Source organism: Orycteropus afer, unplaced genomic scaffold (genome assembly GCF_000298275.1).
Source record: "Orycteropus afer afer isolate SDZICR_OR568_19922 unplaced genomic scaffold, OryAfe1.0 scaffold00135, whole genome shotgun sequence".
In the NCBI taxonomy this organism is placed as follows: Eukaryota; Metazoa; Chordata; class Mammalia; order Tubulidentata; family Orycteropodidae; genus Orycteropus; species Orycteropus afer.
This window is the reverse complement of record NW_006921722.1, coordinates 422,073-426,951: the sequence shown is the minus strand read 5'-3', so window position 1 is coordinate 426,951 and position 4,879 is coordinate 422,073.

Sequence of the window (4,879 nt, the reverse complement as noted above, 5' to 3'; positions counted from 1 at the left end):
GAAATAACATATAAACATGGGTTGAAGGAATTCTAAGATATGCCCTTCATTTTCTTTATGCTTTCCATTGGCTCTAGTTTTTCTTATTCTTTTCTTTTATGTCTCATCACCTCATTTGCTTTCTTCTTAATTGACTTCTCTTCTCATCCAATTCCCACCCCCACCCCCCTTTTTTTTCTTATCTGTATAGGCAACTTTCCTGTAATTTTAGTTTCAAAATGAATAGCTTTACTCTTCTGCACTAAATTTTTGTTTGGCACTTTCTATTGGCTAAGCCATTTCTGAGAGAATTGGCCACCGAAAACATTGTCTGATATATTACTGGAAAACTTTATGAAGAGTCATGAATCATTGTCTCATATAATGCTGGAAGATGAGCCCCTCAAGAAATTAGACATCATGTTGCACTAGACAAATGTGCTGCAAAAGACCTCTTTAAAGTGTTGAAGAGCAAAGATGTCACTTTGAAGACTAAGGAGTGCCTAAGCCAAGCCATCCTATTTTCAATTGCCTCATATGCATGTGAAAGCAGGACAATGAATAAGGAAGACTGAAGAAGCATTGATGCCTTTGAAAGTTGGTGTTGATGAAGAATATTGAAAATGCTTTGGATGACCAGAAGAATGAACAAATCTATCCTGAAAGATGTGCAGGTAGAATGCTTCTTAGAACCAAGAATGGCCAGACTTCAGCTCACTTACTTTGGTCATGTGGTCAGGAGAGACTGGACCCTGGAGAAGGCTGTCATACTTGGTAAAGTGAGGGTCAAAGAAAATGGGAAAGACCCACGAATGACACTGAGCTGCAATGCTGGGTGTAAGTACAGCAGGACAGGGGTTGTGAAGGTGGCACAGGTCAGGGCAGCGTTTCATTCTGTTGTACATGGTGTTGCTATGAGTCAGAATTGACTCCATGGCACTTAACAAAAACATTGGTTTTGTGTATTATATTTACATGTCTACCAAACAGATCTTTTTTTCTGTGTCCCTGAAAATGAGATGTTATTTTTATTGTTCAGTGTAGTCGATATTTATTTAGATTTTAGTCACAGTCCATTTCAAACTCAATTTCCTTCTATCTGAGATGACTTACCCTCTGCCTGGAACATACTCTTCAGAGTTTTGTTTAGTGAGGGTCTCTCTCAGTAGTAAACGCTCCAGTAATTTGTCTGCATGGACTTTTATTTGCTTTCAATATTGAGTAATATTTTCTTGAAGGTACAATACTTTCTTTTATCAAATAAGCAGGACATTCCACTGATTTCTGTCTTCCATTGATTCTGCTGAGGATTTATTCAATGTAATGGTTGTCTTTTCCCTTTATTTTGTCTTCTGACTAATTTTAATACTTTCTTGTCTTTGGTATTCCACAGTTTTCCTCTGACATGTATCAGTTTACTAAATTTAGAAAGTAAAAATAGAGGACATCTAGTTAAAGGTGAAATTCACATGAACAGATAATATTTTAGTATAAAAATGTAGTATGCAATGTTTGAGATATACTTATATTCCCCACACGCAGAGAAACACACACAAATTTGCTATTTATGTAAACTTTCCATTTAACTAGATGTCCTGTATATTACGTGCCCTCTCTATTCATTTAGAATTTTTTGACCTTTTTTTAAATATATTGAACCCATTGTATTATTTGAGCTGCTTTGTTGCAAGGATTGATGTCTATAATTCTGTAGAATTCTCAAGCAGCATCTCTTAGAACGTTGCCTTTCTCCTAATCTCCCTGCTCCTTTTTCCTGGTATCATGACTGGATATGTGTCAGGGTTTTTGACTCTTTCCTTCATATGTTCTAACTTCTGTTTTGTATTTTCACTTTTATTCCTCTGAGTTTAATTATCGGTCATTTTTTAACCCTTTTTTTTTTTTTTTTCCGGCCATTAATTCTCTCTTCCAATCCCATAAACACAAACTCACTGTCATCAAGTCAAATCCAACTCATAGTGATCCCCATTAGGTTTCTGAGGTGATAAATGTTTATGGAAGTAAATTGTCCCATCTTCCTTCCACTGAGCAGCTACTGGGATTGAACTGCCAACCTTCTGATTAGCAGTTAAATGCTGTAGACACTATGCCACCACAGCTCCTAAAATACTACTTAACTGTCTATTGACTTTTCAGTTTTTATTTACTGTACTTTCAGTTTTTAGATATTCTGTTTGGCACATTTTCACATATCCTCAATTGTCTTTCAGTCTTTTTTTTTTCCTTCTATCAAATTTTCAACATGCTCTTTTGTTTAGAATAGTGCAGACAAATTCCATTTGCTTCTGACACTTACCCATGGGCACCACAAACCTAGCACTACCTTAAAATAAAATCTCAACTTTAAAATGTGTTGGATTTTTTAAAATAGATTTGCTTCCAATTTGCTTCTTTTAAATGCTTTGCTAAAGTATACTATCAACTCTAGGCTTTTATAAAACTGTATGCGATGTCAGTGTGCTATCTTCTTTTAGATGTTTCCCAGGTATTTCATCTTGAATACAACACACTTCATGCTAAACTAGCCTTCTCCTTTCACACCTGAAGCCTGTTTCCTATCTCTTCCATATTTTTTTAGTTAAACTTTAACTCCTTTTTAGCTTAACTCTCTCAACTGTGAGATTTTCTACTTTCTCAGGAGAGAAAAACTGGTTGGTCCACTATCAACCCCTGGTCCATTCATCTTAGCTAGACATTTGGAATTACAAGAACCTCTGCACTCTCAAAAGGATTTGACAAGATTGTTTTGGGGGTGAATAAAGTATACAAATGAGTCACATATCAGATCCCTTTAAAAACAAACAATAACACTTTAGTGAAACCTCTTCTAAAACCATGTTGTTAAATCTTGTAGTGATCCAAGAATGAGGCGTGAAACTAAGTTATTGCAGAGTTGTAGCTCTCAGAAAATAATTGTCATTTTCCCAGTAGCATTTTCATGAGCTTTATTATTTACAGAGTAATTGGAATGTAGAGGAAAGGTTAAAATTCCATCTCAGACTCGTTCTTTGCAAAAGTCTATCGTTCCTGGAGAAGCTGACAAAGAAATCTCCTCTGTGTCCACATAGCCCCACAACGTGATATAGGTGAAAGGAACAAAGGGACTAAGGGGCTCAAGGCTCTTATGGTCTGAAAATAGAAGGGTGTGCAGGAAGAGAAAAAGGGGAAGGGGAGGAAGAAGGGGGTTCCCCTTGATGTAGTCCGGTCTCAGGGTAGGCGACATCTTGGTGTCAGCCTTGATGATGCCAGAGGAAGAACATCCCCTCCCTTCTGGGATCTAAGATTAGATCTTTCCAGCAGGAGATTACAGTTAATCATATACCTTACCACTAAGGTGTAAGGAGACCTTCTAATTAAAGCAGTAGGTGTCCAGGGACCTACTTCCCTTAGGGTACATTCTTTTGGTACATTTTCAGTGTGAAATTCATGCAGATTTGGGGGAGTTGTAAAAGCTGGTTTTGCTGCCTGTCAATCTAATGGTTGTTTTCCATTTTTTGCCTTCTTTGACCTATCAGCTCTATCTGACACCTGAACATTCCCTCCTCCTGATCTCCTATTTATTTTTAACCTGGCATCCAGAACATTGGGGTCTAGTGCTTTTCCCTTCTATGCTACTGACTGCTCCTTCTTAGCCTCCTTTAACGGAGTCCCTTAATTCCCTCCATCTCTAAAAGGAGACACTTGCACAGCTTAGATCTTGGACCTTGTCCCTCTTCTAACTACCATCTCTCCCTTGATCTTATTCAAATTGAGGGCTTTAAATTACATCTGTTTCAGAGAGTCTTACATGGCTGTTTCTAGCCTACAGCTCTTGCTTGAACTTTATACTCATGTGTTCACCTGTCTACCTGACTTCTCACATGGATAGCAAGTAGGTATTGAACACCTGTCATGTCCAAGACTGAGAGTATGACATTCCACCCAAACCTCTATCTCCTTTAATCATTTTCATTTCAGTTGACATATACAGGCAGTGTCCAAATTAAGAACATCCAACTTTTATACAACCCATACATACAAGTCAACGTCCATAAAACCTATTCTATTAAAAATTCAAGGTGCAAACAACAGTTCATAATAACAAATGGGTGCTACTTTGCAAAGCACATTAAAACATTATTGTTGACTGCAGGGTAAGATGGTGGAATAGGCAGGAAAACTACACAGACCCTCTTCAACAAACAAAAGGGAAAACAATTAACACAGATAAAGAAGATAATCCTGGAGCCCTGAGCTTTGAAAAAAGGGACACCGAAGTGGACTAAACTCCAACTAGAGGAAGAACCTGCATGAAAACATCAAAAAAGGAGACATACGGAGTACGGGCTGTCAGCAATCCTGATAGCAAGACAGCTTGGCTATTGCCAAGTGGTGTTAGGCCCTAAGAATTAACCTACAAATAGGCCCTGCGAGGAAGGGGCTGCATGGAGGTCTGCACTGGTGGCTGGTGAATAAAAGGGGAAGCAGCAAAGGAGACAGGCTGAGCTGTGGATTTTTGCCTGTCCAGAGGGCACAGCCATTTTGAATGTTTACAAGTGTTTCGACCATTACAGATATTTAAAGCAATAGGATTCTCTCAGATTTCAGGGACCTAAGAACAGACTCCACTTGCTAGAAATCATAAGGACATTCAGAACATGAACAACTGGAAAGGTACGATATTCCCCTTGTTACCCTTATACCCCACACCCTCTTGGTGAACAAAGGTATGGGCATTCATCACTCCCTCCACCTCCTGGACTGGCAGGAATTCTATCCCAGTCTGTGTAATCTGATGGAGCCTGGGTCCCCTGCCCCACCCTGATCACATTTTTATTTCCTTTTTTAATTTTGGTTTTGTTTGTTCTTTACTTTTGTCTGGTTTAAAATTATTACTATT